The sequence below is a fragment of the Ambystoma mexicanum genome, chromosome 6q, assembly GCF_040938575.1.
Source record: "Ambystoma mexicanum isolate Mex_15411 chromosome 6q, UKY_AmexF1_1, whole genome shotgun sequence".
NCBI classification, from domain to species: domain Eukaryota; kingdom Metazoa; phylum Chordata; class Amphibia; order Caudata; family Ambystomatidae; genus Ambystoma; species Ambystoma mexicanum.
Window position 1 is genome coordinate 1,335,529,191 of NC_090937.1, and position 25,393 is coordinate 1,335,554,583.

Genomic DNA, 25,393 nt, shown 5'->3' on the forward strand with positions numbered 1-25,393 from the left:
AGCAAAGCCACACAGATCTTGTCTAGTTTGTCATGGCCTTGGGTTGATCCTCTAGTAGAACTGTACCAACTCGAAGGACCTACAAAGACACCTGCACAGTAAAAGGCACAGTGTGTAGAACGACTCCAAAGGCCCTACTAAATGCTGAGGAGCTACTACTAATGAGCAGATAATACAGTACGAGGAACATCATTCCAGTATGGTTGCATGATCCTGTACATGGTTTATGGGGCCCTTTGTGGGCAAACATCAATGGCTATACATCTTCACACCTTACATCTAAAACCCCTGGCAAACTCCAGGCCTGTGAGTGCCTGCTGTAGTCAAGATAATATGTCTCCTGACCCTATCACCCAATCTTACAGAGTGTCCTTGCCATGTATGTTTACTAATGGACAGAGGCTTGGGGGTGATGTCAGTTTGTGATGTTGTTCATATCCATCCCTTTCCCTCCCCTGGCCTAGACAGGTACTGCACATCAACCAGGTATGGGTCATAGTCCTGTGGTTCCTTCACTCATGATCCCCCTATCGTGAATAGCCACTTGGAAGTACTACTAAGTATGCTATGTCCAACAACTACAATATGCTCATAGCAGTTTCCCCACTGTAATTAGCTCTGAGTTGTTCCCCTTCAGTAATCTTCACCCACTTTTCCCCCTCTCGAATTTGCTCTTAGGCGTTCTCTGTGTTGATAAGTTTATGTTTGTTCCACCACTGCGATTCTGCTCCTGGGTTTACCATGCTATGATTTTGCTCTTAGGTGTCCCTTTACTGTAAATGGTTTCACAGGCGTCCCCAGCTGTTCCTTTTCTCCTAGGTATTTACCCACTAGGATGTCTAAATGCTAACATCTGTCTGCTTTGCTACTTTAGTTCCAGTTGGGGTCCTGACTGCCTGAAACCCTCAAAAACATCAACAAATCACTCACGCGGAGCAATGGAAGCCACCCATCAAACAGTAAGACTATGGGCCTCATTACAAGTATGGAGGTAGCCATGCCGCTTTTAGAGGCATGGCTACCCCTATACTGGGTACCGTGCCCGGGTTCCCTGAATGGGGAAATACCAGGCCATTCCGACTTTGGAGGCCCCAGTATTTCCCCATTCAAGGAACCCGGACCCGGTACATCCCATTCCCATTTGACCCACCATAGGGCTCAATGGGAATGAAGAGGATGCTAACAACGGGCCGGTTTATGACGGGCCCGTTGTTAGCATCCTGGTCTGCTTGCGGGATTGCTAAGGACGCCTGGTTTTACCCGCAAGCAGACCTTGTAATGAGGCGGTAGGGGGTTAACTCCCTATCGCCTTCCTCGTAATAAGGCCCTATCTCATTTCAGCCACCAATGTGTATAGCACAGTCCAAACTCACTCATCCTCATGCTATGGGAACACGAATTGCCATCCCAAATGCAGATACCTTAAATCCGCTTCACACACATCACCTAGAAACATACCCACACACAGAGCCCAGGCACCTCTGATCGGCACACTTCAGCACAACAGCAAATCTATCATGCATTTCCCTCTGTCCCTACTAACTTGCAGGTCCCATACCGCCAAGAGACAACAGCAGCAATGGACAGTATAACATCGGTTCCATGTGTTAATATCGCTATACAAAAATATCGCCTTATTTTTGCATATTAAGGTATGGAACCTGCGGGGACATCCCTGCAACCCCGCTATTATTTTAAAAGGAGCAGGGGGCACCCCTGCACCCCAGCTCCCAAAAAATCCTAATATTATCCCCACTAAAAATATCACCTATGGCCGTTCCCTAACGACCATATATACGGTGATAATTTTGGTGGGGATACTATTACCTGATATCATAACATCAAGTAGCATAACAATACACAAGTGAATGGTCACTCAGTTTCTAGGGCAACATTTGTGGCGTTTCAGCACTGTGCAAATACCAAAAAACATTACTTTACATAAAACTGTGGTAGTTTTCTCCGCAACTTTTGAATGAAAGGGAGGACATGGCTAACCAGATAGGGGTATGAATCAGCTTGGATAAAGTGGTACATAATACGAGGTAGGCAACACTTTCACGTAATTTCCAGGCTCTATTTGCAGTGTGTGGTGGAAACTTGTTTTTAAAAGCCATACATTCCGAGCACCTCAACTGGGATCACACAGATTCACATTTTAACAAGCTGGTTTTACCTTCTGATTTTCATTTAAAAAGGCTTGGCTTTCGAGGCTGTATTGACCTATTTCTTTATACATTTGGATCTCTAAAAGAGAAGGTCCTTTCCCGGACCAAGAAGGCTCTTATGATCCCTCATTATAGTCTCATGTTGTGGTGCAGTCTCTTCCAGAACCCGGGCAATGCTAAAACATATGGGAGCTTAACATCTCATGTCTACAACCATGATTTGATCCCAGTAAAGATACATTCCTCTCTCTTGTATTCTCATTTGATGGTCTTCAGACAACTTCTGCGTCAGTATTTCATTACTAATAGAGTCATTTAAGATTCAATAAGCATCTTATGATACCCTTGTGAGTGTCATATTGTGATAATTTCGTGACCGTAATGTTCTTATTACAAGCGATTTGTGACATCACATCTGGCTTGTAATAAGTATTGGTTCTGACTTCCCACTTGCAATAGAGTATTAATAATGAGAAGTGACACCACCAAGCCTGCCACTTAATCTGAAGCAGCTGTCATATGCTGCAGGCAAGGTGTTGCCCTGTGCTGATGAAAAAAGCAGTTCAAGCTAAATGCATAGTGCTAAAAATAGCTTCCAAGGCCATTTTCTGTCTTCAGAGTACAGACACCTTAAGTGTAGAATATCTGAAGAATATCAGAAATCAGACACAAGGAGCCGTCTTTAAAAACTAAGCTGAAAAAATCCTGCACCGTTTTAAAAAAGCTAAAATAAATCTCCCTACCAAACTTGCACCGATTATTTAGCCTGCAGACAGCGACACGTTAAATAAATAAAAAAAGCTGCTCCCTGTACATGTCCTCTGTGCACAGCACTGTGAGGTATTTCAATTGATACACAAAGTCACTGTACACAAGCTTTTTTAGTTTTTTTAAAGTGATACAAACATACTCTGCCCATAAGCTCTGTGAGTTAGACACCTGTTTTGCTTTTTATAAAACTTGTTCAAACACTAACTTCTAAAAATTTCCTTCGGAAAAAAGCATGGTATTATTAGACATAAAGCATGCTATACCTTGTATGGTAGGGGGTTCTTTATCACACATATAAGAGAGTGGAAAATGGATTGAGAGCATGGAGAAACATTGTTTATGTTGAAACTCTTTACAATTTTAATCACATTTTATTTTGATGGGAATCAATGGAAGCCTACCTGTCTTGGATGAGTAGTAGATCCTTTTATCTTAAAGATTATCCATAATTAGAACACCATAAGATATCCCAGACACCTGGGATCGCAACTGGTGGCATCTGAGAAGGGATTGATCAAGAGGTTCAGAAGTGTGGTACAATAAAGGGTAAAACAAGGTCAGCAGATTAATCTTGTAGCTGAAAGGTGCACAGTACCTGTCCAGTGTCTAGTAGAAAAGGGATGAATCTGGTTATATTGGAAACATATCGGAGGATATTGTTCACAGAGGAGACATTTTGGGTGGGGTTGTGGCAGTCTACATAGGGTTCATAACAATGCCATGATTGCAAATCCATAAAATAAATTATGAAAATGATGCTATGAAAATACATGTTTGCATTACCGCTGATTGTCATACCTAATTACTTTGTATGAATCAATTCATAGTCTTCATTTGCTTACGCAGCACAATGCACATAATGAACAGATGTTGTGGTCAGAGATTTGCAATGCACCAGCTGAAACCTGCATGTTCAAATGCCTCTACTAATAGCCCTGTTTTTGGATCTTTCAAATCACAACGATTTCACAACTACCAATGCACAGAGACTGAAGCACAATGGGATTTGCAAAATATTGCATTCCCACCTGTTGCTGTACTCTCGCATTCTCCTCCTCTCTTGGCCCCATCTTCAAGGGACAAACCCAGAAACTGTACATTTTCCCCCTCATGACCCGTATGATTAGACCAGGGGACACACCTAAAAACCCGACCACTACCACCCCTTCACTCCCCTGTCCACTCATCTCTCTTCCCAACCAATCCTTCCCATCCCTCTAATTACCTCACCCCTTCCTTTGCTGGCCTTGCCTATCCTATCCTCTTTCACTCCCTACGTATTCTGGAGAGGTGATTTCATACTGAATTGCGTTTACAATATTCTCTTCAGAAAACATGGTGTGGATCCTGTTCTCATACTACACAGCCTAATATGAGAAGAGATCAAATGCAAGGCATATGCTCACATAGTCTTACATTTGTCTTGTGTCTTTGTGAACAAGACTTCTATTTATATAGGCATAAAGTATGTGGAATACCTGAACTTTGTCAAAGTGTTTCTTTGAATCCAGGAAGCGCACAACATCATCCTTATCCAATGAGACCACTCTTTACCAGGTTAAGAAATCTCACAGTATCCATGAAATGTCTATTTTGGATAAACCCAGACTTTGGGCTAGATTCACAGAAACGTTTTATAATGGCACAGTTCCACAGGAAAACATTCTGGTAATCAGGCCTTGAGTATCAATTAATTTAGGAAGATGATCTAATCTTATTTCACGGGATTACGGTATAGTTTTTTATCTGACTATAAAGAAACCGAGCCACAATCCCAGCGATCTGTACCAGCCCTGAGCAGTTATATGATCATTGCTTCATACATAGAATTGCAATGTCATTAAGGATAATGTTGTTAAAGAGGTGCTTATGTTTCAGAGACATCACATGTAAAACTGTTGGTATAAATCTATTGCGATTCAATTAGGATGTGTCACCTTCCCTCGCTGCAGGTATTTAATTGTTAAAGAAATATCTACCTTTGAAAATCCTGCATTTAATTATTCGTCCTCAGAAACTTGGTGAGGCATCCCCATTTGACAGATCCTCCAAGCTTCAACTCTGCATACAGTGCTCACAAAAAGGTTGTACATGATTTGTTAATGTCCTGAGTACAAGTATGTGAAATACCTGAAGTTGTCAAATTATGTTTTGCTGCTGTCTGAATTTAAGAAGACAAGAGGTCCTGATGCTTTATTCCCATCTTCAAAGAATGTTAAAACAGTTATCTGAATGGGCATTTGGATAACCTTTTCTCATTGCGTTCTGCCAGGATAACAGTGTGCAATGACTTAGGATATTCTCTATGTTATCTTACCTGATCATGTGGAGACACGTTTTCTAATTGTAAATGCATGAAAGCATGCCATATTGCCCTAAGTGATTAACTTGGTTGTACTCATAGCAATGATACACTTTCCGTCCAACCGCTATTCCACTGGTTACACATATGAAGGAATAAAAAAGGCATTCTGACTCACGACCTAATTAGATTTCTAGTTGTAAAGGATGTCAATGTCAGCATACCCTGTTTAAAATTCATGAAAAAACTAAGCTCAATGATATTGATGCTGTTACACACTTTAAAGCAGTAGACACATTAACATCAAAGGTTGCTATAGTTTTGAAAAAGAGATCCACATCCTACAGGCAAGAAAAAAGAGAAGCACTGGAGCTGCTAAAAACATGTAATCACAGGCATGTTATCATGACTGAACATGGTATGAAAATATATTTGTTATGGGCAGGAAATCCAACGCAGAGAATCTTACTTACCAAAGAACAGTTCAATTGCCTTCCCCTTCTAGCTATCACAGCACTATGGAAAAGCAACATTGATGGCACAAATCAAACATGTATCATTTGCACACCGCCTACGGAGGATCTGGCTCATTTTCTATTGTTTTGTCCAGCATATACAGACATTAGATTGCAACACTACTATCAATATTGCAAGAATCACAGTTGGTTCAGTTTCGTCCTGCATTACCTCCTATGGGCTGACAACCCTAAGGTAAGATAGCAATTTTTAACATATTATCAATTGCACACAAAGAACAATTTACTGATACCCTAATATGTTTATTTGGTCACATGCATGTTCCCACTGTGGATATTAAGGCTACGCTTATACTTCGAGCAAAATTGCAGGATTTCTTAAAGGAATAGTTCACTCTAATATTGTATTGTCCCAAAAGATGGGCAATAATGAAACATATATGTAAAACATATTTTTAAAGAAAGTTCCTAGGTAAGGTTTTGAGCAAATGAGGCTCAAAGTGTTTACATGGGGGCATCCATTTTGTGATTTCAAGCAGCCTCCTCTGTGCATGTTAAGCTCTGCTCTGGCGGCACTAATCATGCAGCAAAAGTCCCCTACTGGGAGCTTTTGCTTACTGCAGCCAGAGCAGAGTTTAACATGGAGAGGAGGCTGCCTTCACTTTAATTGTATGTTTTCTGTGCTCCCCAAGTCCAGGGAAGCACAGAAAACGTAAAATGAAAGTCAGAGCAATTATAAATACTTTGCGGGCTGCCGGTGGAGTTTTCATAATTGCTGCTACTTTCTTTTCTACTTTCCTTTGGCCGGGAAACTAGAAAAGATAGTCGCAGCAATTATGAATACTCTGCCGGATGCCGGTGAAATATTCATAATTGCCTGGATTTGCCTACAAGAAAAGGCGCAGCAATTATAAATACAACATTGTTGCATCTATGATTGCTGTGATTAGAACACCACAGAAATCATAAATACAACAAGATTGTATTTATGATTTCTGTGGTTTTCTTTTTTAGTTTCCCGGCTCTCCCGTGCCGGAGGAGCCCAAGAAACTTAGAAAGAAAACCACGGCAATCATAAATACAACAAGATTGTAATAATAAATGCCAGTACTTTCACTTTGAGTCTCCCGGGCTCCTCCAGCCCGGGGGAGCACGGGAGACTCAAAGTGAAAGCTGCAGCAGTCAGAAATACAACACATTTGTATTTAAAATTGCTGTGGTTTTCTTTCAAGTTTCCCGGGCTTCTCCGGCCCGGAGGAGCCCTGGTACTTAGAAAGAAAACCACAGCAATCATAAAAACAATGTTGTTGTATTTATAATTGCCATGAATATAAAAGGAAGGAAAACAAATTAAAAACCACTTACCGGGATGCAGCCTTCCTGCCTGCATTCTCTGCTCTCCGGCACTAATGAAGCAAAAGCCGCCTACTGGTAGCTTTTGTTTATTACAGCTGTCTGGCCTTTGCTTCATTAGTGCTGCAAGGAAAGAGCTTAACACAAGCACAAGAGGCTCATCCATTTTATAAAATGGATGCCTCCTAGTGCTTGACATTTTTGAATTTCCTGAGATCTGCTTCAGTTTGAAAAGAATCAGCTTTGTCCACAGGGACAAAAGATAGCCCCCTTTCTAGCAGGGTTTCTTCTGCGTGGTTCAGTGTTCTTGCAGAGAGATTGAAAATCGGTATTGTTTTGGATTTTATATGGTCGTTAGCACTTGTTGGTGTTGGTATCATGGTTGATTCGCATACCATTTTCTGGTCTGCATGTATTGTCCTGGTTTTTGTGGTCTTCTCTTTGGCCGTCCTCGTTGGCCCCCTCTCTGAAAAAAAGGATGTTGGGGGGAGTGGTAGTATTGCTGCCGCCTGATTGGCTAGTGTTGCTACCGCTGGAGGAACCAGAGCTACCTGAAAAATTTACAATTCTGTTACATCTATTGTAATTGTTGAATTGTTGTTGTTGTTGTAATTCGACGTAGTAGTTCTCTCTCGGGTATGGGTACATTTTCTCTTCTGCTTAGTTGTTATTTTCTTGAACTTTTCAACTTCTTCTTCTAGTTTTTCAAGTTTAAGTTTGACGTCAGTGATGGTGGTGTCTTCTGTGAACTTTTTCTCAAGGGCTGCTAGTACTTTTCCATGCTTCTTGCATTCCTCTTCAGCTTTCTCGATGATAAGGATAATCCAATCGCGGCTCCATTTGTTGCCCACTCCACTGAAGTTGTTTTTGAACTTAGGGTTATCGGTGAACACTCTCGGGATGTTCTTTACCTACCAGTAGCTCCTCTGGTATACTTCCTGCTTTGAGATATTCTAGCATGAAGGTACCGTGTAGCTCAGTGCAGATGAGTTTCTTCTTTTTCTGGTTGATGGCATCAAGTGCATCTTTGTTGGATCCTTGTTCCAAAGCTCCTCCTTGTGATCCTATGGAGGTGGTGGTGCCTAAAAGTTTCTTGAAATATTTGTCAGTGTAGGACACTATATTAACTTTCTCCATGTTGGTGAGAATGAGTATCGTTGTTAATCCATACTCTGGATATAGCTAGCCCTACAACCAAGGTTTGTGCTAGGAACAGGTAATAATGCAGGGCGCATGGCTAGGTCCTGATATTCCCAGGGGGGCGAAAGTACATTCAAACAAATAATCAGGATGGGAGAGCCACACTCTAGAGATTTAGGATGTATTTAGTTTAATCTCTGAATTTTAGTAATGATACATACAAGATATCACTCATTTGCACCCTCAAGAGCGTGGAGGGTGTTAGCCTTCTAGTGGTGCAAAATCTCTTGGATACACAATCAACATAGGTTCACAACACAAGAGTGAATGCACCAAAGCAAGCCATCATCCATGCTGCAATCCAGTACAAGAAATCCAAATGCTTGTGTGTCTCGACTGTTTTTCTCAGCCAGGTCGTTTGCGAGTACATGTACAATCAAGCCACCCAGGACCAAATTACTCCTCCACCCGTGAAAGCAGCATGTTGAGTCAGACACCCAGTCACCCTGCCACTAATACCAGTGATTAAGTGAACAGTAAAAGCCTGCTAACAACTTCATCCAGCAGGCCTAAACTCCTTTCACTTTCCCTCAAAACATGCTAATAAAAAGGAAATTCAAATGCTTGTGACAGCTACTGTGCTCAATCAAGTTATGGTCAAGCACACATTGAATCAAGTTACCCAATCCCAACATATACATGTGATATTCTCTAGAAACGTCTTCAATGATATACAGATAACCGTTTTAAAGATGTTTGCAAAAACAAAAAATTCAATTATATTACGTTCAGCAATGCCTTAAATAATCTCTAAAATCAATGTCTAAAATCCCTGATTTAGGAAAGTGCTCCAGTTCTAGAAAAAATAGCAACATAAATCACCTTCCTCCCCCTCAGAAGGATTCCCAGTGAATGCTGAAGAGTTCCAGCAGTACATTTATTGTAGAGACTGGCAGATTTGGCAACCCAACTTCACTTACTCAAATCTCGTCAAAACGTTTGGCTGACCCAGAAGACAGAGGAATTTGAACGATTTGGGTGCAGGCACACATTTGCCCAGACTTACTCATGAGGCAGTATTTCAGTGGTCTGGGATTGAGTAGAAACACTGGTTCTTCTTTGATCCCAATGGTTTCTAAAGCACTAGCTCTTAAACCTATTATACACAATCGCTTGAGGAAAAATAATAATCTCTCCCTCATAGGTTAGCTTTCCAATGCACTGGAAACCATCATTTGCTGGGACCCTGTGTAAGTAGCCTAAATAACTCTAAGGACTTGGCAAAAAAGTCATCACATTTTCAATTTCCTTAATCTGTATTAATGAATAGAGGGAAATTTGGGATGTCAAATTCAGAATATTATTGACACAAATAACTTTGTGGATGGACTTGATTTCAGCAATGTCAGAGGAATTGTCATGTTCAATCAGTCAGCCATATTTGACATTGTCCCACACTGTAAATAATTTGGCATACGTAACACAGATATCAATAAGGTCATTGCTCTCTGATTTAAGCCCTTTCATCATACCTCAATTTACATGTGGGAATGTAAAATTGATTGTTGCCTCATTTGATGCAGACACTGTGAATAAGGAGAGCCCCTCTTCAGGTTACAATTTACAAACGATATGCAGGGACCCAGGAATCCTCCACTGTCCACTGACATTGGTTTGTGGTGCACCAGTGTTAAACAGTGACAGCTCGGTGGAGCAAATACTGATTTGTTACTACTCGCATGGATGATATTCCCATGCTTTAACAGAGCGTCAGGTGATCCCACTATTAGATTAAATCCTGTTCTGCCACTACCAGTCATTGTGAATGAACTTGGGTCAGTATTTGTTTTTTCATTAGTGGGAAACAAACGCGTGCTGCACCTGATGCAGAGTTACATGCAGTGGCGGCCATTTCCATAGGGCAGGGGCCCGCCCCCCACCCCCTGGGGGAGTACAGACTGTGCAGAGAACAAATGCTCTCCAGTTCTGCATCCTTTTTGAGTGGTGATGCATGCCGTGAAATCAAAGCAATAAATACATAAACAATGTAAATGAACAATCTGCTGCTCCCATGCTCTGTGCCGTCTTCATGGCTGGCTGGGCCGGCTGCAGAGGGGTGCGTCTCCTTTTACGCATCTTTTTCCACTGTAGAGTGCTCATAGCTCCAGGCACGCTACATAACACCATGGCAATGTAGATGCTTGCTGGGCACTAGAGGGGTGACCCCGCCAGTATTATTCTGTGCGCAAACAGTGCATCTGTCAGGACCTCCTTTGCAATCGGCACAGCAACAATTAATACTGGAAAGTCATTGGCTTTTTGTCAGCCAATGATATTCATGACTGGGTGGCTGGTGTGTGGTACCTTTACCAGCCCAGCAGATCTTCCCCTACATCACCAAACTCCATTTTCAGCAGTTACAAGAAGTATGGCTGGACTGGCTCTGCTGAGAACATATTCCCTTTTTAGCAGTTACCATAAATCATGGCTGTGCTGGCTCTGCGAAATGGAACATAGAACACCCAGAGAATGGCTGATGTTATTTTCTTCATGTGCACCAAAAAGAAGAATTCAAAGGCAGCCTGGTGCAGCACTTCTATGCTGCCAGCTCAAGACTTCAAACTGCCAAAGAAAAGGTGCTATGTAAAATAACTTTGCACTGGTGCTATATGCATTTCTGAACATTACCCATCCTGGTTTTTAGTAAAACACAGCCATGTTCATCCATATTCATGTTGTACACCAGCAAATTGGGGCATGTTGTGTCAAGCAAAATCTGTGAAGAGCAGAAAAAATTCATTTCAGGCTGTATAGCAAGTGTTTACTCTTGTAACAAACTAACACAGGCAAAATTCCTCAGAAGAAGCGTTCTCTCTCCCTTTGCTTATGCCAGTGTCAAAGGACCCTTGTTTGAAACTAACCAGAGCTATGGAAATCTTCAGAATAAAGATGCAAGGAAAATCGCATTTGGAAATGAACAGGGAAAGTAAAATGAAGCCTGCAAAACAGTGAGTGGATATTGTACAAGCTAAATGAAATAATACTTTACCATGCCTAGGAACAAAACTAGATATGTTGGGAAGAAAGCTGCCAAAATATAGGAAATTGTACTATGTGTAGTGTATTTTGCCCCACAAAAAGAACTTCAACATCATGGCTACACCGTGAAATTGCAGTCAAACCAGTCTTTGTAAAGGAAAGCACTTCTAATGTGCCAGCCCCATGGGAGAGGAAGTTCCTTTTCCACATGTAAGGCCCAGAGGTGTGGAAATGTGCGACCTTGTCATACTTTCTGGCATTTCTCCAGCAAGGGACAATGGATCAGGGGAATTGGCCTTGTCACAGGCAAGTGTGAATTCCTCTGACACCTCTCCTCAGCTTCCACTGCCTAGGATCAAAGGTGAATCCATGGCAACCCGGGGCAAAGCTGACCTGATCATGACATTTGGCTGGGGATTTGAAAGGACAGCCTACTTTTGGAAACAAACACGCCCATATGATTGAAAAGACTTTTTAAATCAAAATATTTATTTCAGTAACCTAAAGAAGCAGTAATGTAAAATTTCGACAGCTTCAATGTAATTTGTGCGCCATGAAAATGAGATGAGGTGTGTTATCCTAGCATGTGGGGTGTGCGAACAACAGAAAAGTGACATTTCTGGAAAAAGTGTCCATGACCCGGTTACGAAACTTAAATGCAAATATGCCTGAAATTGTTAGGCTCATGTGTATCTATTTGTAGGATGTTTGGTAAAATATTTTCCATAGAAATGCGAAAGAATGCCAGGTGAACAAAGCAACATCACACAAACTTGGCATTTGGACAGGAATGTTCCTTGTGAAGTATGAAATCTGCCTATCTAATTTTCCTGATGATGACATTGGTGAATATAAGTGTTTGGTGTCATAACTGATTTTGGCAAAAATAAGTTTGGTAGAACAAAACACATTGTAAAAAAACACCCACACTAAAACGGAGTCACTTCCTTCAGTACAATCTGCTTACAGAGAGGCGGCGACATCCACAGACTGACCTATCCTTTCTTAGAGGTGGGTCTAGCTTAGTTCTGCTCACATAGTAAAAATCTGGTTTATAAAAGGAGGAAGCTTAGGGGGAGTCAGGACATTCAAAAATCCAACATTCAAGAATCCTTCATTCAAAAATCAACATCCAGAGATTCAGACATCCCACATTCACCCTGCAAGATTACAGATTCCAGTGCCAGGCCAGAGGTAGCAGATCCAGACAGAACCACTGATCCAGAATTAAATCCCTACAAACATCCCAGTAATTCAGGGAGAGCCCAGCTGAGGCACCCCGCTGTCTACTGTGACCAGACCCTGGTTGCCCCGCTGTGTCCCTAGAGCAGAGCCCAGCTGTTTTCCAAGTGACCAGATCTTTGTCCCGTGTCCAGAGTCCCAGCTGGTTGTCCAAACTACCCCATTCCAGTGCTTTTGTATCACTCTTCCCTAATATCAAAACGCTGCATCCTTTGCTCTATCACCTTGCCATTTGTCCAACCCTATAAGAAACCCTATAAGAAATACTATAAGTGTCCTAGTAACTTCTTAAAATTGTTAGAATCCTCTGTGTATCCTGTCCTTAGAAAAAATCAGAGTTAGTCTCTATGTGTTAGCGCAATTCTTTCCAACTCATTCAGTTATCTGTGTAAGTCCCTAGTATTATTTGTAGTAAATCAAATTAATTTCCCAGTTGAAAATTCACGTTCATTATTGTTGCTCTTCGAAAACAACAATTTTTGTCGCGTGGCTTTACTAATTATAGTCACTAAAATAGTCTCAGTAAACTAATCATTTTTGCTTCCAAAACCAAGTTTGGCACACAATTGTTTCCCTTTTAAACCCTGATTTCCTTTCCTTTAAAGAATCCCATACTGTCATCCATCAAAAGTCACCCTTTCACTTTCATATCATGCCTGCTATGTGCCTTTGTACCTTAGCTTTAAAACCGCATTCCGATTTTGTCTGTCTATCTCATTTTCCAAGCCGTTTTGCTATTTTAAATCTGCGAAACGAAGCAATTGCAATTTTGCCACGTGTGATTCTTGCTGCACTGCTTTTCCTTCCAAAGTCGATTTCCTAAACTGTATTCCCGTGGTTTAGTACCTTGCCTTGTAGCTTGCAAGTTTTCTTGTGCTTTGATACAGCCACACACATTCTTGCCTTATCCGTTCAACCGCACATGTCAAATAACTATTCAGTAACTCAGAGTGCCATTTTGCTCATTCTTCAAGGGAGCTCAATCCTATTTTTCTTCCTATTCAGGGAGGGTAGGTCATTTTTCAATCCGATTTTTGAATAGTATACCTGATCCATTGCTACTCCTCTCCACCCACACAAAATATGGTCAACAGGGGTTTGAGGGAGTGTTGCAGGGGGAATGCTTATTTGTGGTGCCATTTAAAAGCACTAACCAAAAGTAATCTTGCTTTGTTTCAATTGTGCATTGCGTATCTTAGGTTAGAAGGTTAAACTAAGTGTATTCTATCATTTTACTGTGTAATTATCACCACACTGGTGATTGCTGCCCTATATTGAATGTGTTTGATTTGTGTTAAACATTCAAATAAATAAATATTTAATTATTACACCAGCATGGTTCATGGTCCATTGCAACAACTCAAAGATTGAATCTGAATGCCATAAACTTAAAATCGTTTTAATTGTGCACTGTATACCTGGCAAGTAGAAAAAGTCCTGGTCTGGAGTGTGCCGCATCTTTGAAATCCTTAACACAGGGCACACATGTGTGGTGATGCCATCCGGTGCCACCTTCTCACTTCGTCTGTACAGGGACTCTGCAGTTGTTAGTGAAGACGAGACTTGAAAGCTGCCCACCCCGACCAGAGAAGAGTAAAGAAGAGCAGGGTCCACATCACACGGCCTACCTCCACCTCTGGTAAGTGTGAGAGAACTTAACTTGGTGCCCACCCGGCCTTCATTCCCCCGGACAGTGCTCCCAGCCGAGGACCGTCCTGGTCTTCCTCTGGAGGCCTGCCCAGGGGAATGGCCTCCAGAGGAAGACCAGGACGGGGACAGGGGAATGCAGGGGCTAGGCTGGGACCATCTGAAGTTCTAAATGTTTGTGCCTGCGACCCGCCATTCCCCAGGACAATGCTCACACTACCAGACGTCCTGGTCCTGGAGTCCTGCCCTGGGGAATACAGGATCTAGTTCTCCATGTCGACGTCATCGAGGGTCTGGCACCTTTCCTCTCATGCCCAAAGTGTTATCTTTCTTTTAGGTGGGCTGTGATATATTGTTCATGCAATGTTTTTAAGGTGCACCGCTGCCCTTTACACGACTTCCAGCCATATCTGAAAGAGAGTGGATCGGAGTCCTCCTCTCTTTCAGATCAGGCTGGAGGCCGTGCAAATGGTGGTGTGTTAGGTTTGTGGGGAGAAGGGGAACATGCCTGATAGGTTTGCGTATGGATGGCTGAAAATCAGTAGCAAAGTAAAGGTGTAACTGATAGAAGGACAGGATATTCTAAAATGGCCAGCTAACCTGATGGCCAGTAGCAGCAGAGATAGCAGAATGCTGGTTCATGTCAGTTTGGGCCTGGTTCATCGTGCAAGCTTGCAATCTGTGTTCCCTGAGTGCACTGAGGAAAAACTAATTACTTTGGACGAAAATGGAATGTGAGAAAACATACACCCATACATGATGTCAGCATGCCACATGCCATTCTCCTTGCATTCTGGAACATGTAGTTCTGGATGTGTGATGGTACGAGCAAAGTGAAATGTTGGGGTGGGTGTGCGTGTGTGTTTTAGGGAGACATTTGTTGATAATGGTGCCATGCATCCCTTGTCGGGTAGCAGCAGTCTGATCCCTGCATACCAGCTTCATTTAATCAGATTGGGCACGTTTTTCCTGCACAAAGATAAAAGCAGTCGTACTCCATTGAAATCAGCAGTGCACTGGTCGCTACCAATGCAATTTTCTGCTGTGCAAATGGGAGAATCATAGAGATACCATCAGACTCATTGCACGGTTGGTGAACGGCCATTTTTTAGGTTCCCATGCCTTTCGCTGTATCATGCCGTCTCTTCATGAATCTGTCTCCATTGTATGCAAAGTTGGAACAGAACATGTGTGAAGGAGCCTAACCTGGCATATATTGAATTGCCCACCTGTCACATCATCCTCACTTGGTAACGCTTTGCGGTATTGTATGACACCATGGGGGATGTGCGTATTTGTCGGACTCAACACCATATTGACAATGATTTTACCATGGGATAATTTAATCGTACCATTATTTTACGCTGATTGTGTGTGTTTGGCTCAGACCCATTGCTTAGGTGGCATCCATTAAGACTTGTTAAATCTAGGGTTAGGTATTTCAAATACCTAGCAATCGACAGCCTCAAATACAAATATTGTATTTGTATTTGATGCTGTGGATTGCAGGCTTTATGTATGGGATGGGTGCTGTAGACACATGGGTTTTCTATTCATGCGCATTTCATTGACTTCTTAAGAATTTCTTTTGCTGAAAATGAATGCCAGTAACACAGTGATATTTGTCTGTCATAAAAGGATATGCATACTCACCCCTTGATGTGGGTTGGGCTCGCTTGCTGCACTTGCTCCCTCACAAATTCGCCAGGAGAAATGTACGCCCCACCACCTTTCAAAGTCACCTGCCGCCACTGGTCACTTGCTACTCCTGGTACCGCAGAGCACTTGGCTAATCCAGACCAGTCAGACTGGCCTATAAGGGACTCTGTAGATTTCCTGTGGTGGGCCACCACACCAAGTACCTCTTTCATGTGGGTACCCTGGTTTTTGGCCCACTGATCCTTCTACCGGCTCCAAACACAATTCTTCTATCTCTCCTAATGCCCCCATCCCATTGAATGTGTTTGTCCTAAAGCTTCCAGTATGCTATTCTTTAATTACGCAAAGTACATGTCTGTTTGTTATTTTGACCTACTATTTAATCCCGAGGCAGGGCCAAATGTGCTTTAAAATTCAGTATTCTGACCCAAATACTCTCGAGTGAGAACCCCAAAACCATACGTAGAGGAGCTGAACTTGCTTGCGCAGTGTAACATGGGGCACCTGTGAAAAATATGCCCAGGGCCACTTTTGGATCACAATCCAGTGTACATTTTCTAGACTCATTCGTTTGCAACCCTTATTCGTTTTTAGTTGCAGTTATCTGGTTAATTGCGGCATCTGCTACAGTATTCTTTGTTGACCACTCCCAATTATAACATCACTCTATGCATGAAGTCACGAGGAAACTGTGCAGCAAACACAGTCTGTGATATGTTACCAGTGAATCCGCACATGTGGACTTTATTTTGGCCCAATTGTGGAGAGTCGATTATGTAAACATGCAGGGTATTATTACTATATGGTGTGAGGTTACATGAATGTTATGTGAGCACAGCAAACTGGCGGCTTCTTGTCATTATATCACATTTCAGCTATTCAGATTTCCCGTAAGCTTTTAAGTGACCTTTAGTTTACTTCTCTGGAAAAAAGAATGACTCACGATTCCTCCTTACAAACGTTTCTAGATAGCTTCACTGAAAATTAATTGAACAGCTTGTGCAATGATTCACAAGGTCCTACGTGGCAGAAACATATTATTGCTAAATAAGTCTTTATTGAGCAGCGGTTTTGTGAAAATAAAGCCAGGCTCCGGGGCAGAGCAAGCAAGGCAGGTCAAAAATAAATACATAATTACGATGTTTTCAGGATTGACGTACATTTCTGATCGTTGGCTTGGGTGATGCTAGGCAAGAATTTTCGTTTGGCACTTTCCCTCCATTTTCTATTGACCCCAAACTTTTTTGCTGATGTTTTAACCTGTCCTTACTTTTTTCAGGGAAGTGAATCCTTCAGCTTCACTCCCCTGGCCTGTTATGGGGAAACTGATCACTCCAACTGTGGGCCTAATTACGAGTTTGGTGGTGGCCATGGAGCTATTAGCACCATGCTATTAGATCCGTGGCTGCCGCCAAACCGGGCTCCTTTACCGGGTTCCCTGAATGGGGAATTACCGGGCCATTCTGAGTTCGGAGGGCCCGGTAATTCCTCCCTCAGGGAACCCGGGCCCGGACCTTCCCGATTCCCATTTGATCCCCCATAGGGCTCAATGGGAATGGGAGAGGGAGCTAACAACGGGCCGATTACGACCGGCCCGTTGTTAGCAACCTGGTACCCTCGCGGGACCCGGTAACGACGCCTGGTTTTGCCAGGCGTCCTTACCTGGTCCCGCGAGGGGACCTCGTAATCGTGCGGAATGATGTTAACGGTTCCGCATCCATTAGCGGAACCCGTTAACCCATTCCACACGGGTCGTAATGAGGCCCTCTGTGTCCCTTTAGCCTTTTTACCCAGTACGTAACTTTTTGACAGTGCACACAGCATCTTACAATGCAGTGGGGATAATTTTGTATCACCCTAATATTTTACACTTGAGATTTTTAGTTACTTTTATATGCGCCTATCGACAAGCTGGTAATAGCAGACACCTTTTGACCATTTCTTTGAGTTATTTGTAGTGTGCACATTCGCATTTACCACGCCTGGCTACTAAAGGAGGCTAGTGCCCTATAATGCTGGCATCAATAAATGTTACTGCTGCCATTTGTTGTCTTGTTCTAAGTGGGGTCCCCACTTCCCCACCATCTCCCTTATCCTCTTGGGGAGGAATATGTGTTGCTGCATGTATCTTTACCAGCAGCATTCACACATTTTTGTTTTAAATTTCTTTATTGGTTTTAACAGTATAACAAACACAGTTGGCATCACTAGTAATATTTACCGCAAATCAACAGAATTACGCGTCCCCACCCACCCCCAACTCAAGACCACAGTCAACATTATCGTCCGTTCTTATTGGGCCGGATTGATGGCTAGGACAGTCCGAACCATCCGAGGTATCGTCCGTATTGTTAGGATGAAGTAGTGGCACTGTTAGCGCCACCCAGCGATGCAGTTCCTCACTTGAGTCCAGCCTCTGTTCGAGGATAGCCGTTTCCCACGCACCAGTCTCAGCTGTTATCCATTTCGTAAGGTCCCCCCACCATTGTGCCTCGGTCGGGGCCCTTGGGCTCTTCCATCCCAAGGCTATGCGTCTCTTCGCCGTTATGTATATCAGATCTTTGTGTTTGTTTAGAGGCTTATTTTTGTGGTTACGTTTGCATCTGCCCAAGATGCAGGCTGCGGGATTAATCACTTCAAGCTCAATATCTGCATTCCCCACCCCCTCCTGTACCTGTGTCCAGAAATTGCGTATCTCTGGGCAGCCCCAAAACATATGCGTCATTCCCGCTCTGGGCTCCTTACATTTGGGGTATACTTGGGCCTCAGCCCCCTTGAATTTAGATATGGCCTCAGGTGTTAGGTAGGCTCTGTTGGTGATGTATAATTGAATGAGCTGCAAACGGGCATTCCTAGAAACTTTCTTGTGGTAGTGGGTTATTTTCTCCCATTCTTCGTCCGCAAAGTCTTGGCCTAGTTCGGTTTCCCACTTTACTTTGCTTTTGAGCTCGTTGTTTGTCGTGCCCTGAAGCAGGGTTTCGTAAAGTCGCGAGGTTTCATGGCCACCTTCGGCTGTGTTTAATAATGTTTCTATGACCTAATTTTCCGTCTTTGGGGTAGTAGCCTCTGGCCATCTAACCATTATGGCTTGTATCACTGCCCTATGGAGCAAGAATTGACCAGCAGGTAATCCCATGGTCTCAGTGAGATCGGGGAAGGGTATGATCTCTTGGTCTCGTGTTAGGTCCCCTAGGGTAGCCACTCCGTAGGGTTCCCACTGGGTACGCGATTCAAGAGAGCCCCATGGCTGGTAGGCCATAATTGCTGCGATGGGGATTTGTGGGGAGTAATGATCAGCTGACCCCACTGTTCTGCATGCTCTGATCCAGAGCGTTATTCCAAGTTTGATTAGGTATGTATGGGAAGGGCTGTGGGAGTCTGTTCCGGACCCAGAGTAGATCCCTTAGGAGGAGATTGGGCAATGCAGGTTGGAGGAGCCTGGTGTCCGTGGAGATCTCGTCGGCCATCCATAGCATCACATGCCTTAGTTGGCTTGCAAGGTAGTACAGTTCGAAGTTGGGGACTTTGATACCACCTCTCTCGTATGGTCTTTGGAGTGTGTCCAGCGCCACCCTATGTCTGCCTCCCTGCCAGAGGAACCGTCTACATAGTTTATTAATGTTTCTGAAGAAGGAGGGGGAAATGTTGTAGTGGACATTTGTAAAATTGTATAGTAAGCGGGGGAGTGCAACCATTTTGAGGAGACCTGCCCTTCCGGCCATCGAGAGCGGGAGCTTGCCCCAGAATTCTATAGATTTTTCAAGAGAGTCTTTAGCTCTCACCGTGTTGAGTATATGTTCCGTGTATGGGTCCCGGTGTATCGTGATTCCCAGGTACCTAAAGGAGGTCACTTGCCATTTTAGGTCAAGGGGGGGAAGGGATCTTAGGTCTTCCTTATACAGTGCAACTAGAGGGTAGAGGCAGGACTTGTCCTTGTTAATTTGGATTCCCGTGTATTTGCTAAATCCATCCATCTAGAATGTAGGGCAGGAGGTGTTCGGGGTTGTGTAGGTACAATAGTGTATCGTCCGCGTACATAGAGATGAGGTGGGTCACTCCGTCTATTACGATGCCCCCATCTCCGTATTCTTGTCTGAGGTATGCGGCTACGGGTTCGGTGGCAATGATGTATAACATCGGGGAGAGTGGGCAGCCCTGACGGGTACCCCTGTATAGGGACCATTTGTCTGAGAAGGTCCTGTTTGTGCGCACCCTAGCGGTGGGGTTGGTATAGACTAGCTGGGTCCATTTCAGGAAGGCTGGTCCGATTCCCATTCTAGTCATAGTGGCATATAGCCATTCCCAGTGCACTGAATCGAAGGCCTTGGTGGCGTCAAGTGACGCAACCGCGTATCTCTGAGGCCTCTGTTCCGTGCTGTACATGATGTGATGCAACCTACGCAGGTTCTCTGTTATGGAGCGTCCGGGCACATAACCCGTTTGGTCCTGATGGATCAGGTGGGGGATCACCATTCGCAGTCTATTCGCCAGCAGGGAGGTTAAGATTTTGCAATCAACGTTTAACATGAAGAGGGGCCTGTAGGAACTGCAGTGCGATCCGTCTTTACCGGGTTTCAGGGGGGGGATAATTACAGCTTCCCTTATGGAGTCAGGGAGGGCACCACGCTCGTAAGCTTCGTTAAACACCTGCGCCAACAGAGGGGCCAGGGTCTCCTCATACAATTCATAAAATTCCCCGGGGAGGCCATCAGTGCCAGGGGATTTTCCGGCCGGGAGCGATCTAATGATTACCTTGACCTCATCTGGGGTGATGGGCTCGTCCAGGATGTCCGTCATTTGAGGATCGAACCTGGGAAGGACGATGTCGTCCAGGACATCCTCAATGTCGGAGTCGGCCATGGGCGGGGGTCTGGCGTGTAGTTTGCCGTAGAAGTCGGAGAACACAGAGTTAATTTCTAACTGGGTGTGCACTAAGGAGCCGTCTGGTTTGAGTACTTGGTAAATGGGTGTTCTGGGGGTCTCCCTCTTGTACAGCCAAGCCAGGAGTTTACCGGGTTTATCACCGAGGGCATGGGTTTGTTCAATGTGTTTGGCGTAGCTCAGCCTTCCCAGGGACTCCCAGTGCGTAAGGCAGGTTTGTTTTAGGTCAATTACTTTCTGTTAATGTTCAGGGGATGGATCTAATCTGCCTTCCAGTTCTCCCAGCTCCCTCTCTGAGTGTTCTAGGGAGGAAGTAACTGACCCTCGTGCTCCACCCATGGCTGCGATCATCTCACCCCTCATGACCACTTTGTATGCCTCCCAGGCGGTGCCAATGTATTTGACACTGTTGAGGTTTCTTTCCCAATAGTCCTCTGTCGTGTCCGCGATGTGTTCGCGGAGGGCTGTGTCATGGAGGGCCTCGGCCCTAAGTCTCCAGGTGGGGACAGGGGGTTTAGGCGGATAAACCTCCCAGGCGGCCAGTAGTGGGGAATGATCGGACAGCACCCTAGGCAGGTACTGGGCCCCGCCAAACATTGCCTGTTGTTCTAGGCTTACGAAGAGATAGCCTAGCCTAGTGTGGACCGCGTGTGGAGGGGAGTAAAAGGAGAATCCTCGCAGGTCTGGGTGTTGTTCTCTCCACAAGTCTTGGAGTTGTAACTGCTGTAACAGCCTGGACAGTATTTTGGCCGGTGGAGAAGGGCGTGTATGCTTATCATCTGACCTGTCTTTCAGGGGGTCAAGGGTGCAGTTGTGGTCGCCTCCCCATATCATGGTTTGGTCCCTGTAAGGGCTGAGACGTGAAAATAGGGAATGAAAGAAGGCTGTTGCGTCGTGGTTGGGTACATAGGTGGTAACTAGGCATATCTCCCTGCCTTCGATTGTGCCGCATGCTAGTGCCATCCTGCCCTCGTCGTCTACTTTGGAGCTTACTAATCTGAAGGGGATAGAGGGGTCTACCCAAATTAGGACACCTCTGGCATAAGAGGAGTAGGAGGATCCTATCAGAGTTCCGCCCCATGCTTTGGCCAATGCCTTCAGTTTGTCCGACGTTAGGTGCGTTTCTTGAAGTAGGGCTATTCTGGGTTTACTTCTTTTCATTCCACGTCATGATTTTTATCGGGTCAGCCATGGGAATCACGGGTTACAGTATCTATCTCAGGCTTATCAGGAGGCATTGCATGTGGTGAGAGGCGCGTGGGGCTCGTTTGAGGTCTGGGTGGGTCGTGGATGTGGGTTTCAACTGGGGTGCCTGTGTCTTTTGACTTCAGCTCCGATAACTGCAACCCCGTCTGGCGTAGGGAAAGTGCTATATCCGTGCTTTCTACGATGGTTGTTGGTGGTCTTGTTTTTTCCCGATTCAGGCACCTAACTTCTGTGCCAACTCCCTTTTTCCCTCCCTCCCATAACTTTGAAAGTCCCAAACATAAACCAGGTCGAGCGAGGTCTCCCTCACTATGACAGTCCCGTTTCCGCTCCTTTAGACCGAGCATCGGTCTAAAGGAGCGGATATCTACAGGCGGGTATCTGGGTACCCTTAACAAGACAGAGCTTCCGGGGGTAGGAGAGTGTTTGTCTGGGCGTCTCGTTTCGAGGAATCAAGTCAGCTGCGGTGTGTGTAGTCGTACCTTGGTGGGGCCCCTGAGAGACATTGGGGCAAGGTATAGCCATTGAGGGACGAGGCTCAGCGAGGTTGTCGCTTCTTAACTTCAATGTCTGGGATCTGCTCACTGTCCATCCAGTCCCGAGCCTCGGCAGGGGTATCGAAGAGGTAGGATTTGTTGTTGCTTATCACCTTCAATCTGGAGGGGTATAGGAGCATGTAGCGTAGGCCGCCAGACTTCAGTCTAGCTTTGGTGTGTATAAACAGTGCCCTCTTCATTTGGACCTGAAAAGTATAGTCCGGATAGATGGATATTTTGGCTGAGCCCCTGCAGATCTGGCCGCCTGATCGGGAGAAGGCGAAAATGGTTTCACGGTACCTGTAATTAAGTACCTTTGCGATCACTGGTCTGGGTGGGTTGCCAGGGGGCGGTTTCGAGGTGAGGGATCGGTGAGCCCTTTCGATTGTGAAACCCTGGGAGAGTTTCACTGCACCTACCTCCTGTAGTAGGAGGTTTTCGATGAAGTTCGTGGGGTCCGATCCCTCGATGCCCTCAGGGAGGCCCAGAAGGCGAATATTGTTACAGCGTGCGCGCCCTTCTGCCTCCTCAGCCCTGCCTTCCAGGTTTTTCACTTTCTGTTGGAGTTTTGGCTTCGATGTTTTCGCGGACCTGTGCTTCCAGCGTATCTGTCCTGCTGGCCAAAGAGCGGACATCTTGGCGTAGGAGGCCCAGGTCTATGGCGACTGCGTCAATTTTATATTCCACAGCCGTTTGAGATTGTTAAATGGCTTCGAGGATCTGCGTGTTGCTCGGTTCAGTTGTTGGCTTCGAGGTGTCGAGTAGATCTACGGTGTGTGCCCCGTTCATGGTCTCAGGCGCTGTCTGCCCCACCGCCGTGAAGTTATCGATGGTGGTCTGGCGTTGCTTGGCCCTCGCCCCTTTGGTGGACATATCAACTGGACCACAGGCGCTTCACTAGTTTAGGGGTGGTCGAGGTATGGTGAGGCGAAGAGGCCGTAAGTTCCCAGTGCCCGCTCCAGTGGTTGAGCCATTGTGCGGCTCGGTCCGGACGGGAGCAGCGGTAGAGGGCCGCAGTATGATGTGGGCCGCTCGGGAGGCCCAGACAGATAGCTAATGTGCAGGGGCCAGACCAGCAGTGTTCGCCAGCGTGCGTCGGGGCCGTTTCTTGGGTTTCAGAAGTAGTGGTTAGGGCCCGGCTAGCGTTTCGTGGAGGGGGACACCGTGCCTATGTAGGGTGGAAGAGGGAGGGAGGGGCACTCTCGTGGGCCGGCAGAGATAGCCAGTATATAGCAGTTGGATTTGTACCCCCGCTCACCTCGAGGATTCTCCAACACCCAGGCACACGGTTCCGTAGTGGGTAGCACCCATGCTGGGTGTGGGAGCCGCCATTTTGGCTCCGATCCGCTGGATCGTGTTGCACGGTATATAGGCGAAGCCGGTCGCTCAGAGCCCCGAGAGTTGACCCGCAGATGCAGCAGGGTATCAGCCCTCGGTGAGGCAGTTTGTGGGCTTCAGGACCCCCAAAAAATGTAGTTAATGGCAGCTTATGATGGTTGCATCAGGTGGAGCGCGCGGAGCGAACGTCCTCTTCACATGGCGGTTAGCCACGCCCCCTTGAGCAGCAGCATTCACACATATTATTTTATTTTTTATTTTTTATGTTTTAAAATGTAAATGGTTACAACCTGAAATGACCTATAATGAATGCACACTGCTGTTTTTTTTTTCTCCAAAAGGACAAATGTCACGTTGTGCATGTTTTGTCGTGCTAACTGTTGTCTCTAGGTAAGATGGACTTTGGTGCTGTCTTTCTCCAATGTTTTTATAATACAGACTGTGGGCCACCATTGACATGCAATCATCTATTAACCCCTTGTAAAGTCCTCAGTACTGAATTGTGGTTGTGCGTCCTCTTGCAAGTTATGTATCAGCACATTTCATAAAGATGGTTTCAGTCAACCTGGGAAGTGTCTCTAAGATGCTGAATATTGACTGCTGCACACAAGCCAATGATGTATGAACTAGTTAAACTTCACACCTTAGTGCATATTGTAAACCCATTCCTTTTAACTTGCCGTGCATTCAAATGAGCCCTTCTCAGGCCCAATGTGTTTCCTTATTTATTGCAACTCGTGAGCTACTACAGACTGCTTTTGCTCTCCAGTTTTCTAGTACTCGACATTTCCTAAAATGATCAGGCCACTGATGAGCACCAAAACATGTATTTGAAGAATTGTAAAGATTGCATGAACTCACACAATTCTGCTATTGAAGAATAGAAAGTATGAAAATGAACTTGCATTCCTGAGGTCTGGATGTTCTCCAACCCTTACCCATTAAATTGCCACCCATATTGAAAAAGATATTGCGCCTCATTACGACCCAGGCGGAAAACCATGGTGCTAATAGCACCATGGTCCATGCCGGTAACTTACCGACTCCGCCATGGAGAAAGGGGGAATTACCACCCCATTACAAGGTTGGCGGGGCAGTAATTCCCCCTTCCTCCATGGCCCTTCCACATTCCCATTTTTGCCCCATAGAGCTCAATGGGAATGGGGAAGGCGCTAAGTACGGTACCGCAAATTGCGGTACCGTACTTAGCACCAAGGTCAATTTGCGGGTCCCTACTTTAACGGCTGGTATAGACCAGCCGTTAAGGTCTGGTCCCGCAAAGGGACCTTGTAATCAGGCGCTAATGGGTTAACGGCGCTGCAGCCTTTTACAACGCTGTTAACCCATTAGCGCCAGGGTCGTAATGAGGCCCATTGAAAATTAAATGTTCAATTTTATGTGGTCTCACAATCATTCTGAATATCCAAAAGGTAATGCTGTAACAATTGTCTTCTGGTTCTATAGCTGCTCCAAACCTTAATAGATATATTATTGTATCATTAGTATGTGCATAATGGAATGCTGCTCTGGTATCATTAAGAAGACATTCTGGGTCAAGATTGAGCAAGCATTTCATTTCCCTTAAGTAAAATAATTGGGTAATTTTCTAAATCATAGCAACTTTTCTTCTTTTTA